Below are 14518 nucleotides of genomic sequence, written 5' to 3'. Positions count from 1 at the left end.
ACACAATGTAATGCATTATTTTATAATTGTTCAGCTAATATGCATTTAAAACTAACCTTGCAGCGGCCCAGTTGCATTCGCAGTATCTCATACACAATGAGACCATTCACAGTGTTTGCTTTTATCCCATCATTTGTTTCCACAACCTGTGAGTTTGATCCTCTACTGTCATTATCTATTAACTCGATCTGTAGCCGTCTGCTTCTCATTGTGTTTCGAAAGGAACACATTCTGACTTCACCCTGAAGCAGCTCCAGCTTGTTGCACATTAAAGTTCTGCCAGTTCGATTCTCGGAGTGCATGTGTGATCAGCGAGTGGCAGGAATCATTCCCTTGGTTCACAAAAAAACAAATGTCCATATTCACATCTGTTCAAGCTTTTGTGTTAAATAATTGAATCAGAGAATCATAGTATGATACATCATATAAGGAGGCCATTCGGCCCATTATGCCTGTACAGGCTTTTTGAAAGAGCTATCCAATTACTCCCATTCCCCTGCTCTTTCCCCATAGCCCTGAAATTTTCTCCCTTTAAGTATTTATCCAATTCCCTTTTGAAAGTTACTATTGAATCTGCTTCCACCGCCCTTTCAGGCAGCGCATTCCAGATCATAACAACTCACTGTGCAAAAAAATATTTCCTCATGTCCAAATTCTCCCCATCTTCCCTCTGGTTATTTTGTCAATTACCTTAAATCTGTGCCCTCTGGTTACTGACCCTCCTGCCAACAGTTTCTCCTTATTTACTCTAGCAAAACACGTCATGATTTTCAATACTTCTGTCAAATCTCCCCTTAACCTTCTCTGCTCTAAGGAGAACAACCCCAGCTTCTCCAATCTCTCCGCGTAACTGAAGTCCCTCATCCCTGGCACCATTCTAGTAAATCTCCTCTAAGGCCTTGACATCCTTCCTAAATTGTGGTGCCCAGGAATGAACACAATACTTCAGCTGAGGCCTAACCAATGTTTTATAAAATTTTAGCATAACTTCCTTGCTTTCATACACAACAACTCTATTAATAAAGCCCAGGATCCCGTATGTTTTTTTAACAGCTTTCTCAGCTTGTCCTGCCATCGATAAAGATTTGTGTAGATATATGCCCAGGTCTCTCTGTTCCTGCACTCCCTTTAAAATTGTACCATTTAGTTTATATTGCCTCTCCTCGTTCTTCCTACTAAAATGTATCACTTCTCACTTCACTGCGTTAAATTTCATCTGCCATGTGTCTGCTCATTTCACCAGTCCATCTATGTCCTCCTGAAGTCTGTTACTATCCTTCACATTGTTTACTACATTTCCGAGTTTTGTGAATTCTGCAAACTTTGAAATTATACCCTCTATACCCAAATCCAGGTCGTTAATGTCTATCAAAAAGAGCAGTGGTCCTGATACTGACCCCTGGGGAACATCACTGTAAACTTCCCTCCAATCTGAAAAACAACCATTCACCACTTCTCTCTGCTTTCTGTTCCCTAGCCAATTTTGTATCCACGCTGCCACTGTCCCTTGAAACCCATGGGCTTTAATTTTGCTAACAATTCAATTTGTTTGTAGTTTATCAAATGCCTTTTGAAAGTCCATATACACAACATCAACTGCACTACCCTCATCAGCCCTCTCTCTTACTTCATCAAAGACTAAACCAAGTTAGTCAAACATGATTTTCCTTTAACATATCCGTGCTGACTTTCATTTATTAACCCATACTTTTCCAAGTGCCAATTAACTTTGTCCCAGATTATTGTTTCTAAAAGTTTCCCCACGACAGACGTTAGGCTGACTGGCCTGTAATTGCCAGGTTTATCCCCCTCCCCTTTCTTGTACAGGGGTGTAACATTTGCATTCCTCCACTTCTCTGGCACCACTGCCATATCTAAGGAGGATTGGATGATTGAGACCAGACCCTCCACAATTTCCACCCTTACTTCCCTCAGAAACCGAGGGTGCGTCCCATCTGGACCGGGTGACTTTTCTACTTTGAGTACTGCAAACTTTTAAAGTATTGCTTCTTTATCTATTTTTGTCCTGTCCAATATCATTACTACCTCCTCCTTTACTGCTACAATGGCAGCATCCTCTTCTCTAGTGAAGATGGATGTGAAATATTCATTTAGTGCCTCTGCCTCCACAAGACGATATCTTTTTTGTCCCCAATTGGTCCCACCCTTCCTTTGACTACCCTTTCACTATTTATATTTATAAAAGGCTTTTGGGTTCCCTTTTATGTTAGCCTCTAATCTATTTCCTTACTCTCTCTTTGCCCCTCTTAATCCTTTCTTCAGATCTTCTCTGTACTTTCTGAATTAAGCTTGGTTCTCTACTGTGTTATGAACCTTACATTTGTCATAAACCTTTTTCTGTTTCATTTTATTCTCTGTGGGGGTCAAATTGGGCCGCGTAGAGCCTGTTTTGTAGGCGTTACGCGGATGCCTAAGCCCCGAAAATGGGGTCCGAGATGCACGCACACACTTCTGGCGTGACGTGCGCAGGACGCCATTTTGGTAAAGGCGTTTGCGCGCGCGCACCTAATGAAGGTCGACAGCATGTAGAGTAGGGAGACTATGACATAAATCAGTGTGCAACGCTGATTTAAAGGGACCACTGCTATTTTGCAACTCCACACTCCAGTCAGTCTTAACCTCGCTGAACATGTCTTAAATGGCATGGAGGCCCCACCAACCAATGCTATTTAAAGGGATCATGCAGGAGTTACAGGTTAGTTCCTGGATTATTTTTTCTGGCTGCTGACGCATTTGTACCTGTTTTTGGAGGTTTCCTATTCTTGATTAAAGTTTCAATACTCTACAGGGAGTGGGCTGGATAGCTGACAGGCAGCAGCAAGGGCACTGGTGGAGTGGCAGGGGTGGGACAGGAATGCTGTCATCCTGAGAGAGAACGGCAGGTTCATGTTCCATGGAGCCACTGCCACCTGCTGCCTCCTGTTATGCGCCACCTTCTCCTGCAAGAAAGCGGGATGTGTGTCAGTGAGTGTCAGCAAGATATTTGTGTGATGTGACTGTCATGGTTGAATAGCTTCCAGTGTGTGTGACCTGTGAGTAGTGGGTGTGTGGCTTGCAACAGTGGTAATGTGTGAGGGTTTTTTTTTATTCGTTCATGGGATGTGGGCGTTGCTGGCGAGGCCGGCATTTATTGCCCATCCCTAATTGCCCTTGAGAAGGTGGTGGTGAGCCGCCTTCTTGAACCGCTGCAGTCCGTGTGGTGACGGTTCTCCCACAGTGCTGTTAGGAAGGGAGTTCCAGGATTTTGACCCAGCGACGATGAAGGAACGGCGATATATTTCCAAGTCGGGATGGTGTGTGACTTGGAGGGGAACGTGCAGGTGGTGTTGTTCCCATGTGCCTGCTGCCCTTGTCCTTCTAGGTGGTAGAGGTCGCGGGTTTGGGAGGTGCTGTCGAAGAAACCTTGGTGAGTTGCTGCAGTGCATCCTGTGGATGGTACACACTGCAGCCACTGTGCGTCGGTGGTGAAGGGAGTGAATGTTTAGGGTGGTGGATGGGGTGCCAATCAAGCGGGCTGCTTTGTCCTGGATCGTGTCGAGCTTCTTGAGTGTTGTTGGAGCTGCACTCATCCAGGCAAGTGGAGAGTATTCCATCACACTGAGAGGAAGCATCTGATTGAAAGAGTTGCGTACTAATTGAAAGAGTTTGTTGGTAGTTGGGTGATGGGGAGGTGTAGTGTGTGGAGCAGTGGATGCAGCTAGTGGTGCAATTGGTAAGAGATGCCACTTGACAGTTGACCTCACTCACCTTGATCACTCGTGTCAAATCATTGAACTTCTTCCTGGTCTGCATCCATGTTCGTGGTACTGTGCGCCTGGCATTGACCTCGTCCGCTACTTCCTCCCACTGCCTTGGGAGCATATATCTGCAGGGCCTCTTGCCCCCCTGCGGATATAGGATACCCCTCCTGTTGTCCACCTCTTGCACCAAGGTCTCTAGTGCATCATCAGAGAACCTTGGTGCAAGCTCTCTCGCAGGCCTGGTACAAATTCAGATCAGCAGATTGGTGAGGTCTGGGGAGCAGATTGGAGAATGTGGGATGTAGTTTTGAGAAACCTTTATTCAATATTTTAAAATAAAACAACGGTTTTTAAACATAAAGATAAGACCTATGTTTTACATGTGCAATTTCTAATCTCTGTTCAGACCCAAGTTAAAAATTCCAGAGTTCCCATCATCACCATGTTTCATTATATTCCAGCACAGATTTGCTTCCCAATGGCCTTCCAGCACATCCTACGGCGACAGTGCACCTCCCCTTTAAGAAGTGCAGGCTGCCTTTAAGTCGTGCTAGCCACTCCCGATATCGGGCCCCCTGCTGATGCGTGCAACCAATCAACAGCGCAAGTAGCGCTGGCTGCTCACAGCAATTACTGAAATCCTCAGGCAGCACGAATGTTACGCACTGCCTGCATCGTAATGACTGGGCACGGGCCAAGCACCGCGATCCTAGCGCCCATTTTCGGGGGTTATCCAATATAACCCCCTACATCTTTAGTCATCCAGGGAGCTCCAGCTTTGGATGCCCTTCCTTTCCCCATCGTGGGAATGTGTCTACTCTGTACCCGAATCATCTCCTCCTTGAAGGCCTCTCATTGTTCAATTATGTTTTGTCCGTCAATTTTTGATTCCAATCCACCAGGACAAGATTCCTTTTGAACTCATTGAAATTTTCTCTCCTCCATTTAAGTAGTTTTACATTTGATTGTTCCTTGCCCTTTTCCATAACTAGTCTAAACCTAATAATATTATGATCACTGTTCCCCAAATGCTTCCCTACTGAAACATGCTCGACTTGCCCCACTTCATTCCCCAGAACTAGATCCAGCACTGCTTCCTTCCTCATTGGGCTAGAAACACATTGATCAGGAATTCCTTCCCCTCTTTACCCTTTACACTGTTACTGTCCCAGTCTATATTAGGATAATTGAAGTCCCCATTTATCACTACTCTATAGTTTTTGCATCTTTCTGTAATTTGCCTACAAATTTTCTCCTTTATCACCTTCGCACTATTTGGTGGCCTATAGTATACACCCAGTAGCGTAATAGCTCCTCTATTGACCCTTAATTCCATCCAATTAGATTCTGTCTTTGACCCCTCAACTACATCATCCCTTTCCAGTGCTATAATAGTTTATTTGATCAACACTGCCACCCCCGCCTCCTTTCTGTCCTTCCCTATCTTTCCTGAATATCTTGTAGCCAGGAATATTAAATACCCAATCCTCCCCTTCTTTGAGCCAGCTCTCTGTTATTGCCGCTGTATCATAGTCCCATGTGGCGACTTGTGCCTGCAGCTCACCAAGTTTATTTACCACATTACATGCACTTACACACATGCACTCCAAACTGACAAACTTATCTTAGATTGCCTCGCATTTGCCCCCTGCCTGATCCCTATTTCTGATCTATTCTTTACTCTAGTGCTATATGTCTCTCCCGTTCCTCTGTGCATCTTTTTTCTACTCTAATATTTCAACCTGGTGCCCACTCCCCTGCTCTCTCCCATAGTGCTGCAAATTTTTTCCCTTCAAGTATTTATCCAATTCCCTTTTGAAAGTTATTATTGAATCTGCTACCACCGCCCTTTCAGGCAGTGAATTCCAGATCATCACAACTCGCTGCGTAAAAACAATTCTCCTCATGTCGTCTCTGGTTCTTTTGCAAATTACCTTAAATCTATGTCCTCTGGTTACCAATACTATTACCACTGGAAACAGTTTCTCCTTATTTACTCTATCAAAACCCTTCATGATTTTGAAGAACTCTATCAAATCTTCCCTTAACCTTCTCTGTTCTAAAGAGAACAACCCCAGCTTCTCCAGTCTATTCACATAACTGAAGTCCCTCATCCCTGGCACCATTCTAGTAAATCTCCTCTGCACCTTCTGCAAGGCCTTGACATCCTTCCTAAAGATTGGTGCCCAGAATTGGACACAATACTCCAGCTGGGATCGAACCATTGATTTATAAAGGCTTAGCATAACTTCCTTGCTTTTGTACTCTATGGGCTCGATATTACCAGGGCGGCGGGTTCGCGGCGGGGGGGCTATTGGGTGCATGGGTAACGCGCCCGGTGAAAACAGTCTGCTCCGCGCGTGATCGCAGGCTGATTGGATCCACTTATCTGTTCTTCCGGGTTCCCCGCTGCTGAGCTGCGCATCGGGCGGACTGCACATGCACAGTAATGTCTGTCAGCTGGAGGAGCTCTATTTAAAGGGGCAGTCCTCCACTGACTGATGCTGCAACAAATAGGAAAAATTACAGCATGGAGTAGCCCAGGGGGAAGGCTGCTCCCAGTTTAATGATGCCTCACTCCAGCTCTTATTGGATGGGGTGAGGAGGAGGGGGAGGACAGAGATCTTCCCCCCGGCGGGCAGGAGGAAGCGGCCTGCCTCTGCCACCAAGAAGGCCTGGCTCGAGGTGGCAGATGATGTCACCTGCACCACCAACATATCACCCACCTGCTTACAGTGCAGGAGGCGCTGCAATGACCTAAGTAGGTCAGCCAAAGTGAGTACACTTACACGCCCCTACACTCCGTCTGCCACATCACCGCCCCCACCCCACATCTCCTTCTGCACAGCCAACACTACTCTGTCACATCACCCCTCACACCCACTCAAACCTCATCCTCATCTTACCTGCACTTACTCACCTCGCCAGTACTCATCCCGCCACTACCACTCAACCCAATCCTCATACAATCTCACGGCTCTATCTCATACTCACCCTCTCATGCATCTCTTTCACGGTCAGCCTCACTCAACCTGCCACTACCTGTGCTGCAGCCACAGGGCATGCATCACATATGTGCAGTAGGCAGCGTAAGGCAAACGTGTCGTGAGCATGAAGGGGATGCACAAGGGTGTTTGAGGGTTTGTCATGGTTTTTACTTGTATTTAATTTCTGATCAACTCACATCACATATTATATTGTCACCACTACTGCCATGTCTTTGCGAATCTTGTCTGTTTTGTGCAATAATGCCCTTTCCTGAGGATCACAATGAAGACCCACACCTGATGCCACCCATTGTGTCACTGCAGAGTGGGTGTAGGTGTATTTGCAGGGCTCTTTTGTGCAGATGACTGAGAGACGTCGGCGATGTCCCCGGTGGCACCCTGGAAGGATGCGGAGGAGAAGTTGTTGAGGGCAGTGGTGACTTTGACAGCGACAGGTAAGAAGATGGTGCTCGGGCCAGCTGGGAGCAGCTCGGCATGAAGGAGGCTGCAGATGTCCACGACTGCATGTCGAGTGACTCTGAGCCTCCGTGTGCACTGCTGCTCAGAGAGGTCCAGGAAGCTGAGCCTCGGTCTGTAGACCCTGTGGCGAGGGTAGTGCCCTCTGCGACGCATCTCTCTCTGCGGTAGCCCTCCCTCCTGCTGTGCAGGTGGATGTGTCACAGCACTGTGTGGTGGAGCTCCACGTGTCAGAGGTGGACGGCGTGGCCGGCGAGGCTGGTGATGCTGTTCGCCCTCCGAGGAGGTCATGACTGCAGCTATGGCGGCCCCCATCCGGAAGATGTACATCTGAGGGGGTCTGCAAGGTAGGTAAATGTGTCTGGACACCGGGGTAAGTGTGCAAGTTGGTGAATTTTATTGTTAGGAGGAGGGTGGTGGAGGCCAAACTTTGTCTAAAGTGACAGAGTGGCCTCCTGCAATGAGTGAGGGTCTCCCCCCACCACAGCTGTCAAATGGACCTTTGCACCTGCCACAGGCTGATGGCTGCAACACGTCCATTTGAACTGGGAGTGTTTCCCCCAGTACGGGAAACAGTCCCAGCCAGTTGCAAAATCCCATCCCTGCTCAAATAACAGGTCAATCAGGTCTGTAAACAACCTGAAGTACCTGTTCAATTAATTGCCGGCGGGAATCCCACATGAGGGGTCTGCGCGCGCATATCAGCGCGTCAGTGGGGAACCCGGAAATGGGGCGGGTTGGAGCCGGGCTCCAGCCCCGCCCCAGGAATTCCCGATTTTCACAGCCCCCCCGCCACGAATGCACCCGATTACGGGTGCGAAAATCGAGCCCTATGCCTCTGTTTATAAATGTAAGGAATCTTACAACACCAGGTTATAGTCTCCACATCAGGTTATAGTCCAACAGTTTTATTTGAAAATTAGAAGCTTTCGGAGGCTTTCTCCTTCGTCAGGTGAAGTGTGGGATCCCATGATGGAATCCCACACTTCACCTGACGAAGGAGAAAGCCTCCGAAAGCTTGTGATTGTCAAATAAAACTGCTGGACTATAACCTGGTGTTGTAAGATTCCTTACATTTGTCAACCCCAGTCCATCAGCGGCATCTCCACATCTGTTTATAAAACCCAGAATCCCATATGCTTTTTTAACAACCTTCTGAACTTGTCATGTCACCTTCAAAGATTTGTGTACATACACCCCCAGGTCACTCTGTTCTTGCACCCCCTTTAAAGTTGTATCATTTAGGTTATATTGCCTTTCCTCATTCTTCCTATCAAAATGCATCACTTCTCTGTGTTAAATTTCATCTGCCGTGTACCTGCCCATTTCACCAGCCTGTCTCTCTCCTCCTGAAGTCTGTTACGATCCTCCTCACTGTTTTCTACATTTCCAAGCTTCGTGTCATCTACAAACTTGCCACTGGAAACAGTTTCTCCTTATTTACTCTATCAAAACCCTTAATGATTTTGAACAACACTACCAAGTCCAGGTCATTAATATATATCAAAAAAAGCAGTGGTCTTAATACCGATCCCTGGGGGACACCACTGTATACTTCCCTCCAGTCTGAAAAACAACCGTTCACCACTACTCTCTGCTTTCTGTCCCTTAACCAATTTTGTATCCACGCTGCCACTGTCCCTTTAATCCCATGGGATTCAATTGGAACCATGATTGCCTGAAATTCGTTATTGTGTCGCAAATTGGTGTTTGACAGTGAGTCACTATAGGTTTACGGGAGAATGCTCACCCGCCTGTTAACCCCCAATCTTGCTGACTGATATTAATGTGTATTCAATCATGTATATAAATTACACAAGCTCCTCACTGCACAGTGTACTGGCAAGTGAAGCATTAAGTAGCTGAGCAGCATTTAAACGGATTAAGAGAGCAGGTCAGGGGTCAGGGGTCTGGGATCTTTGCAAAACGAAGGCTTTACAAGTGGGAACTACTTCCTTCAATGATGCAGCTCTGGTGACGCTGATACAGGAAGTGCAGGAAAGGAGGTCTGTCATTTACAGGGTGCCCTCCTCAAAACGGCTGGTGAGGCTAGCAGCAGACACCAGATAACACTTGTAGATGGGGTTGCCAACCCTCCTGGACTGTCCTGGAGTCTCCAGGAATTATAGAGTAATCGCCAGGACACTGCTACAAGCAACCCAGGAGAGAAATCATAGGGGCATTTAAAAAACTATGTTTTTTCATTTCTTTGCAGACTTTTGTTTATTAGTTATAAAAATATTGGAGATGGGGGAAAAAGGCTGTTTGACCAACAATGCAGAATCACCCAATCAGGTAACAAAGAGCCCGGTCGCTTTCCGATTGGCCGTGGGACGGCAGTGCACCATGTGGATGGACGTGTCGAGCAACCAATGGTGTAAGTGTGGGGCGGGGCAGTTGGAGGCCGGAGGTCATGTGATGAAACCTCCTGGATTGCCTCCAACCAGAGTTGGCAACCCAACTTGAAGGACACAGGTCAGAACTAATATAATTGTAAACAATTTTACAACACCAAGTTATAGTCCAGCAATTTTATTTTAAATTCACAAGCTTTCGGAGGCTTCCTCCTTCGTCAGGTGAACGATGTGAAAATCGTTCACATCGATGAGAACTAATATGACAGTCCTTAAGAACACTGCCAAGGTAAGTCGACAGAACATGTTTCCCTCCAATAATGACAACACTTCAAAAAAAATTGGCTGCGAATCGCTCTGGGACATGAAAGGCGCAAAATAAATGCAAGTTATTTCTTTCCTTGCAACTGCCAACAAGAGAATCATAACCAAGATTTCAATGTGCGTGTTGTCATATCGTTGGTGAGTTTCTGTGAAGGATTCATCAAAATACGTCAAACTGCTAGCAAAGAATGCTGAAATCTCAGTAAACAATTCATTACCAACCCCAGATTTGAAAGAAAAACATTTGATTCTTCAACAGACGACTAACCCTTAAAATGCCGACGTGTCCAGAGAATTTCTCGTTTCGTTTAAGTAAAGAGGCTTTGTCTGTTTTCAGAGTGGGTATCTGACACTGGAGGTAATTGTGATATAATAGTAAGAAAACTATACAAAATTCAGAAATAGGGTTACTTAACCTTAACCCGAAACCACTCAACTACTAAAATAAACACGAAAAACACTAAAAACACTGTTTTAACAAAACTTCAACATAAGCACTTCAATTCTATTCTCCATATTTCCATTTCTCCCACATTCTTCTTCATCTTCATCCTCTATTTGTCCTTTATTTGTATAATCCACCTAGTCTATCTTTAATAATCTTTATTCCTAAATAACGTAAGTTTAAAACCTTTTACTTGTCCTATTTCAGAAGTGGAAGCATGATTAGAAAAACGAGGTCTTCATTAGTTGAAAACTAGCTTTAAAGACTGTCTAGTATGTTTTCTTTTAATTATTATAATATTGAGAAAGTAAAGGGTCAAAACCCATAATCCACGGATTCATAGTAAAAGAAAAGATGAGATAAATCAAAAAGTAGTGATTGGGTGATGGCCAACCTGATTTTAAATGCCTGAAGCACAGTCTGGAGAGAGACCCTGTGATGAGTTCTAACTTCAACACAATAAGGATGTAGCGGATGGAGGAACAGCATGTAGTTTGTTGAATTTGCTGCTTTCGAAAGATCAAAGTTGAGAGGAGCACTAACCACAGAGCCATTGATAAAACAGAGAAAGACAAGAAAGGTTGTGATGGAGAGAGGTTAGAGGCCAAAACTTAAATAAATTTAACTTTACCTGTTCGGGTTTCCCATCTCTTCCGATTCATGTCAGGTGAAAGCAGGCGGGAAAGGCCGGATCCATGAGGTGAAGGCCTTTATTGCGCTGCTTGTGGGCCCAGAGGAGCAGGAGTGCTTCATCCAGGCCCAACAAGAACCCTGTGATCATCCAACCCCCACCCCCCACCTTTCCGACAGGCAGCCAGCCTATCAATCTGGCCCCCTGGCATGTGGGAAATCCAGAAGCACACATACTTACCTTCAGTTGAGTTGCGATTGCAGGTTGCGACGCTCTCAATTTGCTTCCGGGTTCCCCACGCGAATATCTACGGTCACGCTGGGTTCCCGGCTCCGAGATAAAATCATGCCTAACATGTCTCTCAAAAGCTATTCTTTAAAATGATTGCAATTTATTCACAGAGGAAAGCACCAAAGTGCCTTTTTTATCTCTTTATTTTACTGAAATAAATTGACCATACAAGACCATAGATTGGGAATTTTATTTATTCATCCAGTGTTACATATTACACATGATGATGGCACTTATTTGGCATGATAGATGACTACATATAATGTGGTGCATGAAGAGGCCCAGCAAGGTCACCATTAATGATTAAATGATTCCCGAAGACTCTCTCACTGTTAAAGGACAAAAGAGCAAAGTTGGTGCTAATAACCTGAGAATGTTCTGGAACAGGTCCTCCAGCCATTGTTTCAGATGTTGGACCAGAGATTGCCTGAAATGCCTGTTAAATGTTTCAGTCATATTCCTGCCCATGTGAATGAAGAAAATATTATTTTCTGTTGGAAACATGAAATAATTTTTGCACCCATTGCATTTGAAACCTAGGTTTTCTGTCGTTAATAAAACTGATAATAACTCATTTTAATGTTTTAATTGGAATTTTTTTGGGAGCATCAGGGCATATGTTAGATCTTTCTCCTTCATATCATAAAAAAGAAAAGAACTCACATCCTCAGGACATCACAAAACGCTTCACTGCCAATTAAGTACTTGTGAAGTGTAGTCACTGTTGTGATGTAGGGAAATGTGGCAGCCAATTTGCGCACAGCAAGGTCCCACAAACAGTAATGAGAAAAATAACCAGATATTTTTTAGTGGTGTTGGTTGAGGAATAATTGTTACCCAGGACACGAGGGAGAACTCCCCTGCTTTTCTTTTAAAAGTGCCATGGGATCATTTACTTCAACCTCAGTTTGACGTCTCATCCGAAAGCCCATAACACCATAAGACCATAAGAGATAGGAGCAGGAGTAGGCCATTCGGCCCCTTCAAGCCTGCTCTGCCATTTAATGAGATCATGGCTGATCTGATTTTTACCTCAACTACATTTCCTGCCTTTTCCCCATATCCTTTGACTCCCTTGCTGATGAAAAATTTGTCTAACTCAGCCTTGAATGTATTCAATGACTCAGCCGCCACAGCTTTTTGGGGTAAAGAATTCCAAAGATTCACGACCCTCTGGGAGAAGAAATTCCTCCTCATTTCCATCTTAAATGGGCAACCCCTTATTCTGAGACTATGCCCCCTAGTTTTAGATTCCCCCATGAGGGGTAACATCCTCTCAGCATCTCTCCTATCGAGTCCCCTCAGAATCTTATATATTTCAGTAAGATCTCCTCTCATTCTTCTAAACTCCAATTAGTAAAGGCCCAACCTGTTCAATCTTTCCTCATAAGATAACCCTTCCATACCCGGAATCAACCTGGTGAACCTTCTCTGAACTGCCTTCAATGCAAGTATATCCTTCCTTAAATAAGGGCACCAGAACTGTACGCAGTACTCCAGGTGTGGTCTCACCAGCATCCTGTATAGTTGTAGCATGACTTCCCAGCTTTTATACTCCATCCCCCTAGAAATGAAGGCCAATATTCCATTTGCCTTCTGGATCGCAACCCTTCAAATAATGAAGCAGTCCGAGCCCGCATGCAGCAATACCTGGACAACATCCAGGCTTGGGCTCATAAGTGGCAAGTAACATTTGCGCCAGACAAGTGCCAGGCAATGACCATCTCCAACAAGAGAGAGTCTAACCACCTCCCCTTGACATTCAACGGCATTACAATCGCCGAATCCCCCACCATCAACATCCTGGGGGGTCACCATTGACCAGAAACTTAACTGGATTAGCCATATAAATACCGTGGCTACAAGAGCAGTTCAGAGGCTGGGTATTCTGCGGTGAGTGACTCACCTCCTGACTCCCCAAAGCCTTTCCACCATCCACAAGGCACAAGTCAGGAGTGTGATGGAATACTCTCCACTTGCCTGGATGAGTGCAGCTCCAACAACACTCAAGAAGCTCGACACCATCCAGGACAAAGCAGCCCGCTTGATTGGCATCCCATCCACCACTCTAAACATTCACTCCCTTCACCACCGGCGCACTGTGGCTGCAGTGTGTACCATTCACAGGGTGCACTGCAGCAACTCACCAAGGCTTCTTCGACAGCACCTCCCAAACCCGCGACCTCCACCACCTAGACGGACAAGAGCAGCAGGCACATGGGAACAACACCACCTGCACGTTCCCCTCCAAGTCACACACCATACTGACTTGGAAATATATCGCCGTTCCTTCATCGTCGCTGGGTCAAAATCCTGGAACTCTCTTCCTAACAGCACTGTGGGAGAACCGTCACCACACGGACTGCAGTGGTTCAAGAAGGCGGCTCACCACCACCTTCTCAAGGGTAATTAGGGATGGGCAATAAATTCTGGCCTCGCCAGTGACGCCCACATCACATGAACGAATAAAAAAAAATTACCTGCTGCACCTGCATGTTGAATTTGTGTTTCATGTACGAGGACACCCAGATCCCTCTGTACCACAGCATTTTGTAGTATTTCTCCATACAAATAATATTTTGCTTTTTTATTTTTCCTCCCAGAGTGGATGACTTCACATTTTTCCATATTATATTCAATCTACCAATTTTTTGCCCATTCACTTAACCTGTCAATGTCCCACAGCAGACACTTTGTGTCCTCATCGCAACTTGCTTTTCCACCTATCTTTGTATCATTGCAAATTTGGCCACAATACATGCTGTTCCAAGTCATTGATATATATTGTAAATAGTTGAGGCCCCAGCACTGATCCCTGCGGCACCCCACTAGTTACAGATTGCCATTTTGAAAATGACCCTTTTATCCCGACTCTTTGTTTTCTGTTAGTTAGCCAATCCTCTATCCATGCCAGTATATTACCCTCAACACCATGAGCTCTTATCTTGTGCAGTAATATTTTATATGGCACCTTATTAAATAAGAACATAAGAACATAAGAAATAGGAGCAGGAGTAGGCCAATCGGCCCCTCGAGCCTTCTCTGCCATTCAATAATATCATGGCTGATCTGATCCTAACCTCAAATCTAAAGAACACAAGAAGTAGGAGCAGGACCCGGCCACTCAGCCCCTGGGCCCACTCCGCCACCCACAGGGCCTTGACCAATCCGAACTCAGCTTCATGTCCAATTTCCTGCCTACTCTTCTAGGAAACTGTCTATTTCTGTTTTAAATTTATTTAATGATG

Source organism: Heptranchias perlo, chromosome 32 (genome assembly GCF_035084215.1).
Source record: "Heptranchias perlo isolate sHepPer1 chromosome 32, sHepPer1.hap1, whole genome shotgun sequence".
NCBI classification, from domain to species: Eukaryota; Metazoa; Chordata; class Chondrichthyes; order Hexanchiformes; family Hexanchidae; genus Heptranchias; species Heptranchias perlo.
The sequence above is the reverse complement of the archived record's forward strand: the minus strand, read 5'-3'. Positions refer to the sequence as shown.